This window comes from Schistocerca americana, chromosome 9 (genome assembly GCF_021461395.2).
Source record: "Schistocerca americana isolate TAMUIC-IGC-003095 chromosome 9, iqSchAmer2.1, whole genome shotgun sequence".
In the NCBI taxonomy this organism is placed as follows: domain Eukaryota; kingdom Metazoa; phylum Arthropoda; class Insecta; order Orthoptera; family Acrididae; genus Schistocerca; species Schistocerca americana.
This window is the reverse complement of record NC_060127.1, coordinates 87,068,747-87,090,118: the sequence shown is the minus strand read 5'-3', so window position 1 is coordinate 87,090,118 and position 21,372 is coordinate 87,068,747. Positions and strand designations below refer to the sequence as shown.

Here is a 21,372-nt window from a genome sequence, read left to right as displayed (position 1 = left end):
CGAAATGTGGTGCTGCAGAAGAATGCTCAGTATTAGATGCGTAGATCACATAACTAATGACGAGGTATTGAATAGAATTGGGGAGAAGAGGAGTTTGTGGCACAACTTGACTAGAAGAAGGGATCGGTTGGTAGGACGTGTTCTGAGGCATCACGGGATCACCAATTTAGTACTGGAGGGCAGCGTGTAGGGTAAAAATCGTAGAGGGAGACCAAGAGATGAATACACAAAGCAGATTCAAAAGGATGTAGGCTGCAGTAGGTACTGGGAGATGAAGAAGCTTGCACAGGCTAGAGTAGCATGGAGAGCTGCATCAAACCAGTCTCAGGACTGAAGACCACAACAACAACAACAACAACAGCTATTGTTGAGGAATGATGGTGGACATATTGAGCATTTCCTGTAAAGAACATCATCTTTGCTTTGTCTTACATGGTTATGCTAATTATTGCTATTCTGATGAGATGAAGCGCCATCTGTCGGACATTTTTTGAACGTTCGTATTTTTTTGGTTCTAATAAAACCCCATGTCATTCCAAGCATGTGTGTCAATTTGTACCTCTCTATCTACATTATTCCGTAATTTATTCAGTTTTCAAAATTATACTCACTTTTTGATCACCCCGTATATACTCTGTAAACTCAAGAGCGAGCAGCGCTTTTGGTGGGGGAAGTGGCCTTTCCGGGAAGAACGCTGCCACCGGCCTACAGGGGCACGCAAAATCTGTTGCCTGTTACCTGTCTAGCGGTGTAGATCGGCGTGCAGTGATATACGTCGTTTCTGTTCGTGGGATCTTAGTTGCCAGTGTCAGTGAGTTAACTTCGTGTAGTTACTGATATACTTCGATATCCGGAAGTGATGGATAATAGTCTAGCATTGCAAGAAAATGTGCAGAATACGAAGAAGAGGAGGTATTTGCGGAGTAACGAGCGTTCGATCGCCTCTAACGTTATTACAGAGTGTATTAAAGAGGCGACCCAAAAAGAACTGTTGGCTAATACTACTACCAGTCCCAATCAAATAGCTGCAATTTATGCAAACGTCAGCCTCGGTCAATAGGACGCATAAGGAAGGAACGCAAAAATAAGCTACATGGTTTACTGGAATCGCCGCGAAGGAAAACCGATAATTTGGGGGGAAACCCACCATTATAGACAATTTTAAAATCACGTAAAACCTTTGATGCTATCTCAGTCACTATTCAGCTGATTCTAAGACATAGTGTTTAAAACATGTGCGCAATAGCTATTCTGAACACTGGTGAAATTTCCTTCGAAACATGTACACCGATTCTGGACTTCTAAGCAAAAAGCTTGACATACGAGGAACGTTCGCATATTAATTTTTATATTTTGGTAAGAACTTTATTTGTTAATCTACAGCGATGTTATCCCCTTCAAAATATACCCCATTACATACTATACACTTATGCCAGTGCTTTTTCCAATTCCCGAAACACTTTACGAACTGTTTTTCAGGTCTCTCAACTGTGCATTTTTAATCTCATCCATGCTTGTAAAACCGTTGTCCTTAAAGGCCTGCTTTGGAATGTTTATACCACTTCTCTGCCCTTGGTTTACCCATAACGGGCTCACCAAAAGCAATATTAAACATTTTAAAAAGTTTCATACACTTTATTCCATTCTTGTAACAAAATTTAACACAGATTCTCTACTTTACTATTATACAAAACAGATAAACGTTGACGCTACCAAAACACATGTAACCTTTCTGACAGCTGACAACAGAGTAAATAATATGGATAACATTGTACACATACTTTTGAGGCATCTTTATGAAGACAGTGACAAAAAAGTAGTGCAAATCTTATACAACACATGAAACTATAAATTTCCCCTTACTTTTTAAACACTCTTCGTGTTGCGAGAATTGTTATGTTTCACTGCAGTCCTTCAAAGAAAACTTCTTCCTTTTATTAGGAACACAAAGTAAGAACAAGCCTTAAATTCTACAGACCGATTTCATTATATGGGGTTCGTTTTCCGAATAGCAATAGAGGAACATACATTCACACGAACAGGCATTTGGTTCTATGTTTATAGTAGAATCCTGACTTCCGTTCTTATTTTAATATTATTTACTCTATAATGTTGTGTTTCGGAAGAAGCTATCGTTTTTTTGTATTCCTTATGGCCTTAATGCATTTGTATAAAAATACACGCAGCCGATATGTATCTATCTGTACACGGCGTCGCCACAGATTTGAAGGGCGCGCCGCGATAGGGCCGTTACTGTGTTGTGAAACAGCCTGTGGAAGCGCCCTGTGACGGACCTGGGTTGGCAGAGTGGGCACTCGCTCGCTCGCTCTTCAGTTTACTGACAGACTATACCACAAGATAAAAAAAAGACGCACTGCGAACGAATTATCCGAATGGGATGGAAATCTGTAGATTTTACGTTAATGTACAGCCAAACAGCTGATTACAGTTGCAGGAAAATTGGATGATTTATTCAAGAGAAAGACCTTCAGAAATTGAGTAACTCAACAACGCGATGGACCACCTCCTGTCATCAGACTTCTGACTGGTTTGGTGCAGCCCGCCACGAATTCCTCTCCTGCGCCAACCTCTTCATCTCAGAGTCCCACTTGCAACCTTCGTCATCAATTATTTGCTGGACGTATTCCAGTCTCTGTCTTCCGCTACAGTTTTTGCCTTCTACAGTTTCCTCTAGTACCATGGAAGTCAACGTCCTATCATCCTGCCCCTTCTCCCTGCCGGCCGCTGTGGCCGAGCGGTTCTAGGCGCTTCAGTCGGGAACCGCGCGACTGCTACGGTCGTAGGTTCGAATCCTGCCTTGCGCATGGATGTGTGTGATGTCCTTAGGTTAGTTAGGTTTAAGTAGTTCTAAGTTCTAGGGGACTGATGACCTCAGATGTTAAGTCCCATAGTGCTCTGAGCCATTTGAACCAACCTGTCAGTGTTTTCCACATATTCTTTTCCGGACTGTTCCTTATGCAAGCAGTTATTCGGCTTCGGATTGAACTGATAGAGTTGTTTTATGGCCTGCTAACAGGTATGGTGCCAAATTCTGACCAATTAACGGCTTGGATCATCAAAATGCCGAGTGATTAGAAGGTCCCGCCCATAGAGTTCCAAACGTGGTCAATTGGATAGAGATCCGGCAACCTTGCTGATCATGGTAGAATTTGGCAGGGACGAAGACAACCACTAAAAAATCTCGCTGTGTGCGAGCAGACATTATCTAGCTGAAAGGTAACCTCAGGGTGGCTTGCCATGAAGGGCAACAAGACGGAGAATACAATATTGTCGACGTATCGCTTTGCTGTAAGTGCCCTTCAGATGACAACGAAACAAGTCCTGCTATCAAATGGCAGAAAAATCAAGACACGTTCATAGGATTTGTCGACCTTAAAAAGCGTTCGACAATGTAAAATGGTCCAAGATGATCGAAAGTCTAAAAAAAGTAGGGGTAAGCTCCATGGAGGGATAGGTCATACACAATATATGCAAAAGCCAAGAATGGACGACGAAGAACGAAGCGCTCGGATTAAAAAGGGTGTAAGACAGGGATGTAGTCTTCCGACCCTATTGTTCAATCTGTACATGGAGGAAGCAATGATGGAAATAAAGGTTCGGGAGTGGAATTAAAATTCAAGGTGAAAGGATATTAGTGACAGGATTCGCTGATGACATTGCTATCCTGAGTGAAAGTGAAGAAGAATTAAATGATCTGCTGAACGGAATGAACAGTCTAATGAGTACAGACTACGGATTGAGAGTAAATCGAAGAAAGACGATGGTAATGAGAAGTAGTAGAAATGAGAACAGCGAGAAACTTAACATCAGGATTGACGGTCACGAAGTAGATGAAGTTAAGGAATTCTGCTACCTCGGTAGTAAAATAACCAATGACGGACGGAGCAAGGAGGACATCAAAAGCAGATTAGCAATGGCAAAAAGGGCATTCCTGGGCAAGAGGAGTGTACTAATATCAAATATCGGTCTTAATTTGAGGAAGAAATTTCTGAGAATGTATGTCTGGGGCACTGCATTGTATGGTAGTGAAACATGGACTGTGGGAACATCGGAACAGAAGAGAATCGAAGCATTTGAGATTTGGTGCTACAGACGAATGTTGAAATTTAGGTGGACTGATAAGGTAAGGAATGGGGAAGTTCTGCGCAGAATCGGAGAGGATAGGAACATGTGGAAAACAATGATAAGGAGAAGTGACAGGATGGTAGGACATATCTGAAGACATGAGGGAATGACTTCCATGGTACTAGAGGGAGCTGTAGAGGGCAAAAACTGTAGAGGAAGACAGAGATTGGAATACGTCAAGCAAATAATTGAGGACGTAGGTTGCAAGTGCTACTCTCAGATGAAGAGGTTAGCACAGGAAAGGAATTCGTGGCGGGCCGCATCAAACCAGTCAGAAGACTGATGGAGGGGGGGGGGGGGGAGGGGGGAGGGAGAACAAGCAGCTCAGACCATTACTCCTGGATGATGGGCCTTATATCAGGTTGGTGTCGCACCGCTATCTGGAGCTTCTCCAGACACGTCTTCCCACTGTAACCTCACTGACTGGATGAGAATTGTCTTCAGTGATGGTTCCCGCTCGGCATTCAGCCCCAATAACCAGATAAGGCGTACCTGGAGGCGTCCCGGACAGTGGTGGGGTAACGACCCGACTGTCGTCCCGTGTACAGCCGAAGACAAGGAGTTACAGTCTGTGGTGCCACTTCATTTCATAGCAGAACCCTTTCGGTTGTTGTCCACGGCACCGTTACAACACGGCAGTACGTCGACGATATTCTACGTCGCGTTTTGTTGCCCTTCATGGTAAGATAACCTGGACTTAAGGGGGTCACTCCAAAAGAAATGCACACTATTTTTCTAAAAATACAGTTTTCATTCTGCATGTGTGAAAGTTTTACGGTGTGTAGATACACCCTTCCCGCTTGATTTCAAACTTAGTTCAACCTGTGGCGCCGTCACAGCATGTCTTCAAGATGGCTGCTACACTTGACGTTTGTCAGAAGCAACGTGCTGTCACAGAACTCCTGTGCTGTGAAAACGAGACAGTGGGAAACATACACAAGAGGTTGAAAAAGGTGTATGGAGATGCTCCTGTCGATCGCACTACAGTTAGTCGGTGGGCAAGCAGGTTGCGTGATGAAAGCAGGCACTGCAATATTGAGGATTGTCCTCAGAGTGGCACGCTTCAGACTGAACACACACCAGACAATGTGCAGAGAGTTAACGAATTGTGACTGCTGACAGACGCATCACGGTGAACGAATTGTCACGCTACGTTGGGATAGGGGAAGGAAGTGTTTGCAGAATACTGAAAGTGTTGGCGTAAAAAAAGGTTTGTGCCAGATGGGTTCACAGCATGTTGCCAGTGGCTCACAAAGAACAAGAAAAACGTATATTTCTTGGAAGAATTGTGACAGGCGATGAAACATGGCTCCATCATTTTACGCCAGAGACGAAGAGGCAATCAGTGGAGTGGCATCATGCAAATTCACCCAACAAAAACAAAAAAAATTCAAAACCACACCTTCTGCTGGAATAGGTATCGCTACGGTATTTTTCGATTCCGAAGGACTCTTGCTTGTGAACATCATGCCAAATGGAACTACCGTAAATTCTGATGCACATGTGACGACACTGAAGAACAAGCTCGACTGAGTCGTGTTCGACCACATCGGCAAAATCAGGATGTTTTGCTGTTGCACGACAATGCACGGCCACATGTCAGTCAAAAAAACCATGGAAGCGATCACAGAACTCGGATGGACAACACTGAAACACCCGCCTTACAGTCCTGACCTGGCTCCATGTGACTATCATCGCTTTGGGAAACTGAAAGACACTCTTCGTTGAACAAGGTTCGAAGATGATGACTCCCTTGTGCACGCTGCCAAACAGTGACTCCAGCAGGTTGGTCCAGAATTTTACGGTGCGGGTATACAGGCGCTGGTTCCAAGATGGCGTAAGGCAGTTGAGAGGGATGGAAATTATGTGGAGAAATGAAAATATTGTTCCTAAAGGATGTATCTACACACTGTAAAACTTTCAAACACGTAGAATAAAAGATGGATTTTAAAAAGTAGTGTGCATTTCTTTTGGAGTGACCCTCGTACATTTCAGCATGATAATGCCCGCTCGGACAAGACGACTGTCTTCCTCCTTGCCAAACCCTTCTGTCATCATCAAGGCCGCTGCAAATCTCTGCTAATCAGAACGTTTGCAGTATTGTAAACGGCCCTCCAAGAATTCTGGTTTTGACGATTTAACGCAAAAATTGGACAGAATCTAGCACGATATCCTTCAGCGGGACATCGAACAACTCTGACAATCAGTGGCAGGTCCAATAACTGCTTGCATAAGGGCAAGAGGTTGGCCAATGAGTTACTAATTTGCTCGACTTGTGGAGCTCTTTCTCCTGAATAAATGATCCAGTTTTTGTTTATAGAGTCTATGTACTGAGAGGCCAGTGTCAAAATTCCCGGACACCTGAACAGGCGCGTTCTGCCCTCCGCTTCCCGGACGCAGGTAAAGTCAATGCCGCCGAAATTCACTGTCGGTTGTGCTGTGTTAGGGGACGGCGTTATGAGTGATGATGTTGTGAAGGAATTGTCGTACGCAAAATTGATGGCTGGGCGCACAAAGGGCATGATGAAAGTGGTCGAGGAACACATTCAGGTTTTACTGACAAATTTGTGCAACATCGTGAAAAAATGGTGCGTGCGAGACGTCGGTTCTCAATTTCCGAAGATCCTGAAGATCTGCCTCACTGTTCAAGAACAACCCTCATCAACATTCTGGCAGAGGTGTTAGGTTACGACCGGTTTTGTGCACGGTGGGTACCAAAATGCGTAACCGATACTCGCAAAACTGGAAGAATAGGTTTGACCTTGACATTCCGTAGCGCTGAAACTAATCTTTTAATAGAATCGAGACCAGGGGGGAGGAACGCGTGATATACGTGAATTCTGAAACTAAGCGACTGTTCAATGCTAGATGCACACTAACTCTCCCAATACGCCCAAAAAATTCAAGCACACGATGTCAGACCGCAAAATGGTGGTTACAGCATTCTTTTTCTTTCCTTTTTTTTTTGAATCGAAAGGATTTATCTCGAATTAAAAAGGAGAGAAACACTGATGCAGTCTTTTGCACCTACTGCTCAATTCATATATCGAAGAAGCAATGACGGGAATTAAAGAAAGGTTCAAGAGTGGTATTAAAATGCAAAGTGAAAGGATATAACCGGTGGTGGTGGTGGTTAGTGTTTAACGTCCCGTCGACAACGAGGTCATTAGAGACGGAGCGCAAGCTCGGGTTAGGGAAGGATTGGGAAGGAAATCGGCCGTGCCCTTTCAAAGGAACCATCCCGGCATTTGCCTGAAACGATTTAGGCAAATCACGGAAAACCGAAATCAGGATGGCTGGAGATGGGATTCAACCGTCGTCCTCCCGAATGCGAGTCCAGTGTGCTAACCACCTCGCTCGGTATAACCGGTAGATTCGCTGATCACATTGCTATGCTCAGAGTGAGGAAGAGTTACGGGATCCGCTGAATGGAATGAACAGCCTAATGAGTACAGAATATGGACTGAGAGTAATTCGAAGAAAGCGAAAGAGATGAGAAGTAGCAGAAATGAGATCAGCGAGAAACTTAACGTCAGAATTGGTGATCACGAGGTTAAGGAATTCTGCTGCCTAGGCAGCAGAATAACCAATGATGGAAGGAGCAAGGAGGACATAAAAAGCAGACTAGCACTGGCAAAAAGGGCATTCATGGGCAAGAGAAGTCTACTAGTATTAAACATAGGCCTTAATTTGAGGAAGTAATTTCTGAGAATGTACGTTTGGAGCACAGCATTATATGGTAGTGAAACATGGACTGTGGGGGAAACCCGAACAGAAGAGTATCGAAGCATCTGAGATGTGGCGCTACAGACGAATGTTGAAAATTAGGTGGTCTGATAAGGTAAGGAAAGAGGAGGTTCTGGGCAAAGAGGAAAGGAATATGTGGAAAAAAACTAACAAGAAGAAGACACGGGTTGATAAGACATCTGTTACGGCGTGAGGCGTAACCACCAGGGTGCTAGACGGAGCTGTAGAGGGTAAAAAGCTGTAGAAGAAGACAGAGATTGAAATACATGTAGCAAATAACTGAGGATGTAGTTTGTAAGTGTTACAATGAGATGAAAAGGTTGCCACAGGAGAGGAATTCGTGGAGGCTATACACCGGGTGATCAAAAAGTCAGTATAAATTTGAAAACTGAATAAATCACGGAATAATGTAGATAGAGAGCTACAAACTGACGCACATGCTTGGAATGACATGGGGTTTTATTAGAACCAAAAAAATGCAAATGTTCAAAAAATGTCCGACAGATGGCGCTTCATCTGATCAGAATAACAATAATCACCATAATAAAGTAAGACAAAGCAAAGATGACGTTCTTTACAGGAAATGCTCAATATGTCCCCCGTCATTCCTCAACAATAGCTGTAGTCGAGGAATAATGTTGTGAACAGCACTGTAAAGCATGTCCGGAGTTATGGTGAGGCACTGGCGTCGGATGTTGTCTTTCAGCATCCCTAGAGATGTCGGTCGATCACGATACACTTGCGACTTCAGGTAACCCCAAAGCCAATAATCGCACGGACTGAGGACCTGGGAACTTGTAAACTGTGACATCGCAGGTTTATTGTGGAAGTCTGCCGAAACCACGAAGGTCAGTCCAAAACAAACGGGGCGGGATAATTACCGAAGGCATCATTTGGTGATATAAAAATAATAAAGCTAGTACACTACGTTTACCTTCATTCCATAATGTCACAAGCATTTCTTGAGGGGGCGGGGTAACTCATCAAGCCGAGTACTCCGGGTCAAAAAACGTGTAATAGGTATTATTTGTGATGTGAACTCAAGAAGATCGTGCTGCGTCTTCTTCATGGGCAGACTACTGCTTCCCATTAAACTAATTCCTTAATGAAATTTCTCATCAACATATATTTTTGTAACATAAAAGTGTAAATGAGACAAATACGCTGGAAGAACGTAAAGTACCTAGCGACTGGAAGAAAGCGCAGGTCGTTCCCATTTTCAAGAAGGGTCATAAATCAGATGCGAATAATTATAGGCCTATTTCGCTTACGTCAATCTGTTGTAGAATAATGGAACATGTTTTGTGTTCTCGTATTATGACGTTCTTAGATAATACAAATCTCCTTCATCATAACCAACATGGATTCCGCAAACAGAGATCATGTGAAACTCAGCTCGCCCTATTTGCCCAAGAAATTCACAGTGCCGTAGACACTGGCGAGCAGATTGATGCCGTATTCCTGGACTTCAGGAAGGCATTTGATACGGTTCCGCACTTACGTTTAGTGAAAAAAATACGAGCTTACGGAATATCGGACCAGGTTTGTGATTGGATTCAGGATTTCCTAGAAGAAAGAACACAACATGTCATTCTTAACGGTTCAAAATCTGCAGATGTAAAGGTAATTTCGGGAGTACCGCAGGGAAGCGTGATAGGACCTTTATTGTTTACAATATACATAAATGACTTAGTTGACAACATCGGTAGCTCCGTGAGGCTATTTGCAGATGACACGGTTGTCTACAAGAAAGTAGCAACATCAGAAGACTCGTACGTACTCCAGGAGGACCTGCAGAGGATTAATGCATGGTGCGACAGCTGGCAGCTTTCCCTAAACGTAGATAAATGTAATATAATGCGCATACATAGGGGCAGAAATCCATTCCAGTACGATTATGCCATAGGTGGTAAATCATTGGAAGCGGTAACGACCGTAAAATACTTAGGAGTTACTATCCGGAGCGATCTGAAGTGGAATGATCCCATAAAACAAATAGTGGGAAAAGCAGGCGCCAGGTTGAGATTCATAGGAAGAATTCTAAGAAAATGTGACTCATCGACGAAAGAAGTAGCTTACAAAACGCTTGTTTGTCCGATTCTTGAGTATTGCTCATCAGTATGGGACCCTTACCAGGTTGGATTAATAGAAGAGATAGACATGACCCAGCGAAAAGCAGCGCGATTCGTCATGGGGACATTTAGTCAGCGCGAGAGCGTTACGGAGATGCTGAACAAGCTCCAGTGGCGGACACTTCAAGAAAGGCGTTGCGCAATACGGAGAGGTTTATTATCGAAATTACGAGAGAGCACATTCCGGGAAGAGATGGGCAACATATTACTACCGCCCACATATATCTCGCGTAATGATCACAACGAAAAGATCCGAGAAATTAGAGCAAATACGGAGACTTACAAGCAGTCGTTCTTCCCACGCACAATTCGTGAATGGAACAGGGAAGGGGGGATCAGATAGTGGTACAATAAGTACCCTCCGCCACACACCGTAAGGTGGCTCGCGGAGTATAGATGTAGATGTAGATGTAGATGTACATTTCCAAGGCGGCTGCTCATGTCAGCCACTGACAGCATAAGATCCGTGACGTCATGGAACGTCACTGTTTCGTCACGAAAGCTCATAAACAGTGTGGTTTGAGAGCACGAAACATTAAATTTCCGAAACTTTTAAATGAAAACCTCAAAAACTATAAGCATCCAACGAAGCTAAAAATACACCGCATTAAAGATCTCTCCAAAACACGTCTTTTAGAACGATTTGTTGTGGAAAAGCGTCGGGAAATGGAGTTAGCTTTTGCATTTGATTATGAAACGGAAAGAGGATATAGTATGTAAACGTTTGGCTACCCTGTGTTATACGCCCCCCCCCCCCAAAATCTTAATTGTGGTGACACTCATTTCCGGCGTCGGCCGCGTTTTAGGTTAGTTGCGATCGACAAATGTCGCAGGCTATACAATTATGGTCACTACAAGCCACGACTGCGAAGGAGAATAATTTTACGCTACTGGCCATTGAAATTGCTACACCAAGAAGAAATGAAGATGATAAACGGGTATTCATTGGACAAATATATTACACTAGAACTGACATGTGATTACATTTTCACGCAATTTGGGTGCATACATCCTGAGAAATCAGTACCCAGAACAACCACCTCTGGCCTTGGCCGTAATGACGGCCTTAATATGCCTGGGCATTGAGTCGAACAGAACTTGGATGGCGTGTAGAGGTACAGCTGCCCATGCAGCTTCAACACGATACCACAGTTCATCAAGAGTAGTGACTGGCGTATTGTGACGAGCAATTTGCTCGACCACCATTGACCAGACGTTTTCAATTGGTCAGAGATCTGGAGAACGTGCTGGGCAGGGCACCAGTCGAACATTTTCTGCATCCAGAAAGGCCCGTACAGGACCTGCAACATGCGGTCGAGCATTATCCTGCTGAAATGTAGGGTTTCGCAGGGACCGAATGAAGGGTAGAGCCAAGGGTCGTAACACATCTGAAATGTAACGTCCACTGTTCAAAGTGCAGTCAATGCGAGCAAGAAGTGACCCTGACGTGTAACCAATGTCACCCCTTTCCATCATGCCGGGTTATACACCAGTATGGCGATCACGAATACACACTTCCAATGTGCTTTCACTGCGATGTCGCCAAACACGGATGCGACCATCACGATGCTGTAAACAGAACCTGGAATCATCCGAAAAAATGGCGTTTTGCTATTCGTGCACCCAAGTTCGTCGTTGAGTACACCATCGCAGGCGCTCCTGTCTGTGATGCAGCGTCAAGGGTAACCGCAGCCACGGCCTCCGAGCTGATAGCCCGTGCTGCTGCAAACGTCGTCCAACTGTTCGTGCAGATGGTTGTTGTCTTGCAAACGTCCCCATCTGTTGGCTCAGCGATCGAGACGTGGCTGCACGATCTGTTACAGCCATGCGGATAACACGCCTGTCATCTCGACTGCTAGTGATACGAGGCCGTTGGGATTCACCACGGCGTTCCGTATTACCCTCCTGAACCCACTGATTCCTTATTATGCTAACAGTCATTGGATCTCGACCAACGCGAGCAGCAATGTCACGATACGATAAACCGCAATCGCGATAGGCTACAGTCCAACCTTTATCAAAGTGGCTAACGTGATGGTACGCATTTCTCCTCCTTACACGAGGCACCACAACAACGTTTCACCAGGCAACGCCGGACAACTGCTGCTTGTGTATGAGAAATCGGTTGGAAACTTTCCTCATGTCAGGTGTCGCCACCGGCGTTAACCTTGTGTGAATGCTCTGACAAGAAAATAATTTACATATCACAGCATCTTCTTCCTGTCGGTTGAATTTCGCGTCTGTAACACGTCATCTTCGTGGTGTAGCAATTTTAATGGCCAGCAGTGAACTTCTGTCTGTACGTGTTTTGTTTACTTGAATGCGTACCCCGTGAAACGTCCTTGCGCGCCACTGCCTGGGAACCGCTGCTCTTGAGGATCCAGTGAAGTGCTCTTTTATGGCGCGCCTAACCATACCCTTCGGGTTTAGGTACGTGTAAATTGAGGTAGTTTTGCGTTTACATTAGGCATCCGACGTTGTAAACACCGCCAGAAGAGCGCGCACTGCGAAGCGCGTCAGGGCCGTGTTATTGGTGCAGCCGGTACTACGGGACGCGAGTTGTTTACGGCGCTCTGTTCTATGAATGGACGGACCGCTGCGGCCTGCGGTTTCCGCTTCCTGCCGCCAGGCGCCGCGCGTGCGCCCAGCTCCGCCGTCGCCTCTTCCTGCTACGCCCGGCGCCGGGCAGCTCATTCATGCCGCGTCGCCTACTCTCGCACGCAACCCGGCGTAAGTCTCCTGCAACCCGAGCTCCATTCTCCGGCCACGTTTTCCCCATAGTACGAGATATTCAGACTTGTCTACATATCAGTCTGCGATGTAAATGGCGATTTCTAATTAAATGGACTGAAGAATTCGTCGCAAATATGGGTGGAACTGCACTAACCATTGCAAAAATGGTTTCCGCAAATTTAATTTCCCAGTGACCACTATAGAAGAAAGTCATAAATTGCAGGAGAGAGAACTGGGAACCAGGACGTGGGGCTCAGTTGCGTACTGTAGGTCTATGTTAATAAAAGTAGTTCTAAACATAAAACCCATTGTGCACAACTGCGTTTCTTTTCCCAGTCGAAAACTATACTGAAGTAGAACGAGATTTTCACTCTGCAGCGGAGTGTGCACTGATATGAAACTTCCTGGCCGATTAAAACTGTGTACCGGACCGAGACTCGAACTCGGGACCTTTGCCTCTCGCGGGAAAGTGCTCTACCAACTGAGCTCCCCAAGCAAGAGTCATGCCCCGTCCTCACAGCTTTAGTTGCATCAGTACCTCGTCTCCTACTTCCTTTGTTCCAGGAGTGCTAGTTCTGCAAGGATCGCAGGAGAGCTTCTGTGAAGATTGGAAAGTAGGAGACGAGGTACTGGCGGAATTAAAGCTGTGAGGACGGGACGTGAGTCGTGCTTGGATAGCTCAGTTGGTAGAGCAGTTGCCCGCGAAAGGCAAAGGTCCCGAGTTCGAGTCTCGGTCCGGCACACAGTTTTAATCTGCCAGGAAGTTTCAGATCAGCGCACACTCCGCTGCAGAGTGATACTCTCATTCTGGAAACATCCCCCAGGCTGTGGCTAAGCCATGTCTCCGCTATATCCTTTCTTTCAGTTGTGCTAGTTCTGCAAGGTTCGCAGGAGAGCTTCTGTAAAGTTTGGAAGGTAGGAGGCGAGGTACTGTCAGAAATAAAGCTGTGAGGACGGGGCGTGAGTCGTGCTTGGGTAGCTCAGTTGGTAGAGCACTAGCCCGCGAAAGGCAAAGGTCCTGAGTTCCAGTCTCGGTCCGGCACACAGTTTTAATCTGCCAGGAAGTTTTATACTGAAGCAGTTGGTCTCAAAATTTTTCGATTGCTGAGATAATTTCGTAGCTGGTAAAGTGGAGAAGAATTTATTGTGGTGTATTTATACGTCGTTATCATAAACATCCATACACAAACTGAATAATACTTCACTCCATTCCCGACACAGGTATGGCAGCACGAAACATATTAGGATATTTTTGTAGCGGATTCGTCATTGTCAAGGAACCTGCACAAGTAACGTACCCTATCACGAAGCACGTAAAATGAGTACTGGTTAAATAATATATGAAACTATTTATAGAATTTCCTTTCACAGTAACATGAAACTATACTTTCTCTCTCTGTACAGTGAACATACCACATTTCTTGAAGTAGCTACTTTTAATTCAGAAATAAACACTACTTTTGCAAGTGCCTACGTATGGGAAAAAACTATTAAACAGGCTCAGGTTGTTACTGCGTAAAATCGATATTTGAAGACACTGGCAACCATTTCTTAACTCTTTACATTTAATAATATTTACAAATTACCACTCAAGTTCCACATACATTTCTACAGCCTTGTAATATTACATTTCAATTTTTCTGTTTCGTGAGAGGAGCATTCTCAAAATCTCTATAAAGAGTAATTACTATTCGGTTCACTCCATACAAGGAGCATAAAATATTTTATAAATTTTTAATGAGGAGGGAGTGAATAGAATTGAGGAGAAGAGGAATTTGTGGCACAACTTGGCTAGAAGATCCGTACGTGCGGAACTGGTCAACATCGCAGCCCTGGGAATTTTATGAAACAGCCATTCATCACCTTGTGTCAAAGTGGGACAAGTGTCTCAGGAGCCAGGGTCAATACTTCTAACACATAGGTACTGGTTTCTGTAATTATGCCTTCGGCTCATTATTATTATTTCTTTCTTGTCTCAGACGTTATGTCTGGTTAAAAATGGAAGGTGACGCGGACCTTGATCAAGCGTGACTTCCTTTTAACTGTACGGTATATGTTACATTGCATTTAGGAACTTTCGGGTAATTGAACAAGTGTCAATAATTACAGATTTATGTAGTTGTATATATAAGTTTGGATGTAGCTGTATTGCATTGATGTACTGGTGGATATTGTGTGGTATGACTCCTGTAGTTGATAGTATAATTGGTATAATGTCAACTTTATCCTGATGCCACATGTCCTTGACTTCCTCAGCCAGTTGGATGTATTTTTCAATTTTTTCTCCTGTTTTCTTCTCTATATTTGTGGTATTGGGTATGGATATTTCGATTAGTTGTGTTAATTTCTTCTTTTTATTGGTGAGCTGATGTCAGGTTTGTTATGTGGTGTTGTTTTATCTGTTATAATGGTTCTGTTCCAGTATCATTTGTATTCATCGTTCTCCAGTACATTTTGTGGTGCATACTTGTATGTGGGAACGTGTTGTTTTATAAGTTTATGTTGTAAGGCAAGCTGTTGATGTATTATTTTTGCTACATTGTCATGTCTTCTGGGGTATTCTGTATTTGCTAGTATTGTACATCCGCTTGTGATGTGATCTACTGTTTCTATTTGTTGTTTACAAAGTATGCATTTATCTGTTGTGGTATTGGGATCTTTAATAATATGCTTGCTGTAATATCTGGTGTTTATTGTTTGATCCTGTATTGCAATCATGAATCCTTCCGTCTCACTGTATATATTGCCTTTTCTTAGCCATGTGTTGGATGCGTCTTGATCGATGTGTGGCTGTGTTAGATGATACGGGTGCTTGCCATGTAGTGTTTTCTTTTTCCAATTTACTTCCTTTGTATCTGTTGATGTTATGTGATCTAAAGGGTTGTAGAAGTGGTTATGAAATTGCAGTGGTGTAGCCGATGTATTTATATGAGTGATTGCCTTGTGTATTTTGCTAGTTTCTGCTCGTTCTAGAAAGAATTTTCTTAAATTGTCTACCTGTCTATAATGTAGGTTTTTTATGTCGATAAATCCCCTTCCTCCTTCCTTTCTGCTTAATGTGAATCTTTCTGTTGCTGAATGTATGTGATGTATTCTATATTTGTGGCATTGTGATCGTGTAAGTGTATTGAGTGCTTCTAGGTCTGTGTTATTCCATTTCACTACTTCAAATGAGTAGGTCAATATTGGTATAGCATAAGTATTTATAGCTTTTGTCTTGTTTCTTGCTATCAATTCTGTTTTCAGTATTTTTGTTCGTCTTTGTCTATATTTTTCTTTTAGTTCTTCTTTAATATTTGTATTATCTATTCCTATTTTTGTCTGTATCTGTTTTTTCCATCGCTTCTATGCAGTCGCTGTGGTTATCCAACATGTAATTTTCTTGTTTAGTGTGTTTTCCCTTGACTATGCTATTTTTCTTACATTTGCCTGTTCCAAAAGCATATTTATATCAGTACTGAATACTTTTGTTATCTTTAGTAATTGGTTGAGTTGTTGATCTGTTGCTGCCAGTAGTTTTAGATCATCCATGTATAGCAAATGTGTGATTTAGTTTTGGTATGTTCCAGTAATATTGTATTCATAATTTGTATTATTTAGCATGTTGGATAGTGGGTTCAGAGCAAGGCAGAACCAGAAAGGACTTAATGAGTCTCCTTGGTATATTCTACGCTTAATCTGTATTGGCTGTGATGTGATATTATTTGAATTTGTTTGGATATTAAGCGTGGTTTTCCAATTTTTCATTACTATGTTTAGGAACTGTATCAATTTAGGATCTACTTTGTATATTTCCAATATTTGTAGTAACCATGAGTGGGGTACACTATCAAAAGCTTTTTGGTAATCAATGTATGCATAGTGTAGCGACCTTTGTTTAGTTTTAGCTTGATATGTCACCTCTGCATCTAGTATCAGTTGCTCTTTACATCCTCGTGCTCCTTTGCAACAGCCTTTTTGTTCTTCATTTATAATTTTGTTCTGTGTTGTATGTGTCATTAATTTCTGTGTAATGACTGAAGTTAATATTTTGTATATTTTTGGTAGGCATGTTATGGGGCGATATTTAGCTGGGTTTGCTGTGTCTGCTTGATCTTTAGGTTTCAGATAAGTTATTCCATGTGTAAGTGTATCAGGGAATGTGTATGGGTCTGCAATGTAACTGTTAAATAATTTAGTTAGATGTGAATGTGTTGAGGTGAATTTCTTTAGCCAGAAATTTGCTATTTTGTCTTTTCCAGGGGCTTTCCAATTGTGAGTAGAAGTAATTGCTTGGGTGACTTCATGTTGCAAAATTATCACTACAGGCATTTGTGGTATCATCTTGTATGTGTCTGTTTCTGCTTGTATCCACCGTGCATGCCTGTTATGTTGTACCGGATTTGACCGTATGTTGCTCCAGAAGTGTTCCATGTCTGTTATGTTTGGTGGATTGTCTATTTTAATGTGCGTGTTATCTATTGTCTGGTAAAATTTGTTTTGGTTTGTGTTGAATGTTTGGTTTTGTTTCCTTCTATTTTCACTTTTTTGTATCTTCTAAGTCGTCTGGCCAATGCTTGTAATTTCTGCTTCTTTTCATCTAATTGCTCTATCACTTCTTGTTGTGAGATTTTACGTAACCTTTTTCGTTTTTTTTCTGACATTTCATTTCTTATAAATTGTGTTAGCTGTCCGATGTCTTTTCTCAGTTTTTCTATTTTATTATTATTATTATTATTATTATTATTATTATTATTATTATTTTGAATGCCCCTTACAATTACAAAATATCAATTGATATTTTTTGTTTCTGTGCTCACAGTAGGAGTCGGAAAAACAGTTACCCGTATTTTAGTTCTGAAGTACTTTTCGACATTTATTTGGTCTCGGTTATAACAGATTTTTTTCATTTTCTTTTTATTAATAACCGGGTAAAGAAATAGCATATCAGTTTGCCAAGGGAGGAGCGCTAATATTTTTTTTTTAAAAACGAGTAATGTTTATTCGTATGATTTCCATTGCTTTGAAACATTGCATTAGTACAGAAATAGGGAAAAGCGATTGGTACTATTTTAACGTAGTCCAGAATGGTACCAACCGTAGGTTGGAAGCGTTTTATGGATTCTGGTAGCAATGAAGTACAATGCTCCATTTACTTTCCGAGATTAAAAACGGGATGAGGCACAACAAATATGCGACATCATACGACGAAACATCCACAATCTTATTTGGAAGAGAAGGTGTGCAATAAATTTATAAACTCGGGATGATAACTGAACCCTTACTTTCGTGGTTGCTGCAGGGTGAAAAACTGATAGCATGCAAAAGTAACGGTGCAGGGAAGCGATCAGCTTGTGCGATTTTACCCTCTCTGTCGCTACGCCTGTCTCCTTCACTTTCGCAGTCTTTGTTGGAGGCAATCAGTCCGATTTCTGATGCAGCCTCAACCACATATAGACCGTCATCTGTTACTGCTTGATCTTCATTTGAGTTTTTCAGTTTTTACGATAATGATGGAAGCTAAATAAATGAATTAAAATTTGTGCCACGGCCGGGTCTTGAACCCAGGTCTCCTTACTCACTGCACAGGACTGCTGACCATTACACAGCCGCAACGCTACAATTAACACTCCTGCACGAGCTACCCAAGTCCAATTCCCTCCCCAACATAAACTTCATATCTTCAGCTTATTTTCCCCCCTAAATAGTCACTACTGCCGAGGCTCTCCGGCACTGGAATAGCATCCCTGCGTTGTCTCGTCCGTGCAGCAACGTTAACGATAGTTCTGCAGTGGTGTAGTGTTCAGCATTGCTGCCTAGTAAGCGTACTCGCTTCGGCGGTACATATACTAAAATTGGAAAGACACAGAGAAGCCAGCACGGCAGCTCAGCGTGTTCGGTCAAAGAGCTGACTAGTCTCTATAATTAAAAAAAACTGAGTAGAAGGATGAACAACGAACCTCAACGGATGTCATGTGACGACCGCTACGACCAAAATACAACGAGCAATAACGAAAAAAAATTAAGCAAGGAGACTCGGGTTCAAGTCCCGTCCGTGGCACAAATTTTAATTCCTTTATTCAGCTCCCAGCATTATCGTAGATAAAGATAAGGCTTGAATGTCTCGAGGAAAATTTAATTATAAGATTTTCAGTTTTTGCCGGAAGTCCATGTCCACCACTGGACGTATTAGCAAAAAAATACCGAAAATTAATTAGTTCAGAAAGCAGTTATTTTGACCGGTTTTAACCATCTGGTTAAACTGGAGGGAAAATAACTGGTGCAACAGAAAACATGTTGTTTCTGCGATAACCACCATCCCTAGCTCAAAGTGCCAACGTGTAAATAAAACGAATGTTGAAACTTCCTGGCAGATTAAAGCTGTGTGCCGGACCGAGACTCGAACTCGGGACCTTTGCCTCTCGCGGGCAAGTGCTCTACCAACTGAGCTACCCAAGCACGACTCACGCCCCGTCCTCACAGCTTCACTTCTGCCAGTACATCGTCTCCTACCTCCCAAACTTTACAGAAGCTCTCCTGCGAACCTTGCAGAACTAGCACTGCTGAAAGAAAGGATACTGCGGAGACATGGCTTAGCCACAGCCTGGGGGATGTTTCCAGAATAAGATTTTCACTCTGCAGCGGAGTGTGCGCTGATATGAAGTTCGAGTCTCGGTCGGGCACACAGTTTTAATCTGCCAGGAACTTTCATATCAGCGCACACTCCGCTGCAGAGTGAAAACCTCATTCTGAAAACGACTGTTACTTGACAGTCCGGTCCAGTGGCTTTTGACAAATCTTGTTACATTGATTTGGTAACACAATTCAATGACAAATTTCAGTTACTAACCGTTGTACAGCCGTGCAGTTCTAGGCGCTTCAGTCTGGAACGGCGTGACCGCTACGGTCGCAGGTTCGAATCCTGCCTCGGGCATGGATGCGTGTGATGTCAAACGGTTGTTCAAATGGCTCTGAGCACTATGCGACTTAACATCTATAGTCATCAGTCCCCTAGAACTTAGAACTACTTAAACCTAACTAACCTAAGGACATCGCACACATCCATGTCCGAGGCAGGATTCGAACCTGCAACAGTAGCGGTCACGCGGTTCCAGAGTGGAGCACCTAGAACCGCACGGCCACACCGGCCGGCCACGCGTGTGATGTCCTTAGGTTAGTTAGGTTTAAGTAGTTCTAAGTTCTAGGGGACTGATGACCACAGATGGTAAGTCCCATAGTGCTCCGAGCAATTTGAACCATTTTTAAACCCGTTGTACACTTCACAGTGGCTGATCCTGTTTGTTAATGTCTACTTTTACTCGTTCCATGTCCCTGCATGATGAGATTCTGCGGGCACGACGTGTCACTGAATGAACAGAGGAACGAATGAAAGAATGGATGGACGGAGGAATGAATGAATGAGCGACTGAGTGATGTGCGCCGATACAAAGCAGTGTGTGCTGACTACGACCGGAAGTCGTCGTTGTCACTGCAACAGACGGGCCGTGGCGCGCTATCTTATCGCTCACAGCAGAGGTAAACATTTGCCTTCCATCAGGCCGGCGGGAGGTGCGCCGAGGCAGTGCTGTGTCACTGCCAGAGTGCTACGTTAGCGGCTCGCGTTTTATCACTCTCCTCTCACTCGCTGACAGTTTCACTGATACGTCCAAACACCAGCTGCAAGTTGCGCGTACAACTCAGTAGTGCAGGTGCACTTACATTCAGTTTTTAGCATAAACACGTAAGACAAGGATGCAGTGTGCCTCCGATTCTTTTTAAAATTTATACTGACGATAGGCTGCAGCAATGGATAAGTACACTACTGGCCATTAAAATTGCTGCACCACGAAGAAATGCGGATTATAAAGGGGTCTTCATTGGACAAATATATTATACTAGAACTGACATGTGATTACATTTTCACGCAATTTGGGTGCCTAGATCCTGAGAAATCAGTACCCAGAACAACCACCTCTGGCCGTAATAACGGCCTTGATACGCCTGGGCAGTGAGTCAAACAGAGCTTGGATGGTGTGTACAGGTATAGCTGCCCATGCAGCTTCAACACGATACCACAGTTCATCAAGAGTAGTGACTGGCGTATTGTGACGAGCCAGTTGCTCGGCCACCATTGACCAGACGTTTTCAGTTGGTGAGAGATCTGGAGAACGTACTGGGCAGGGCAGCACTCGAACATTTTCTGTATCCAGAAACGCCTGCACAGGACCTGCAACATGCGGTAGTGCATTATCCTGCTGAAATGTACGCTTTTGCAGGGATCGAATTAAGGGTAGAGGCACGGGTCGTAACACATCTGAAATGTAATATCCACTGTTCAAAGTGCCGTCAATGCGAACAAGAGGTGACCGAGACGTGTAACCAATGTCACCCCTTTCCATCACGCCGGGTTATATGCCAGTATGGCGATCACGAATACACGCTTCCAATGTGCTTTCACTGCGATGTCGCCAAGCACGGATGCGACCATCACGATGCTGTAAACAGAACCTGGAATCATCCGAAAAAATGGCGTTTTGCTATTCGTGCACCCAAGTTCGTCGTTGAGTACACCATCGCAGGCGCTCCTGTCTGTGATGCAGCGTCAAGGGTAACCGCAGCCACGGTCTCCGAGCTG

The 21,372-nt window shown here is 43.5% G+C and overlaps 1 protein-coding gene and 1 non-coding gene across 2 annotated transcripts in view; one reads left to right on the top strand and one right to left on the bottom strand.

Moving 5' to 3' along the window:
• Positions 1-21,372, bottom strand: part of LOC124550928 (RAC serine/threonine-protein kinase) — a 703,379-nt gene that overhangs the window by 172,013 nt on the left and 509,994 nt on the right. The gene's annotated exons all lie outside the window — the stretch shown is intronic.
• On the top strand, positions 13,426-13,500 carry Trnas-cga. Its single transcript has one exon. It is a non-coding gene; the product is annotated as a tRNA-Ser (tRNA).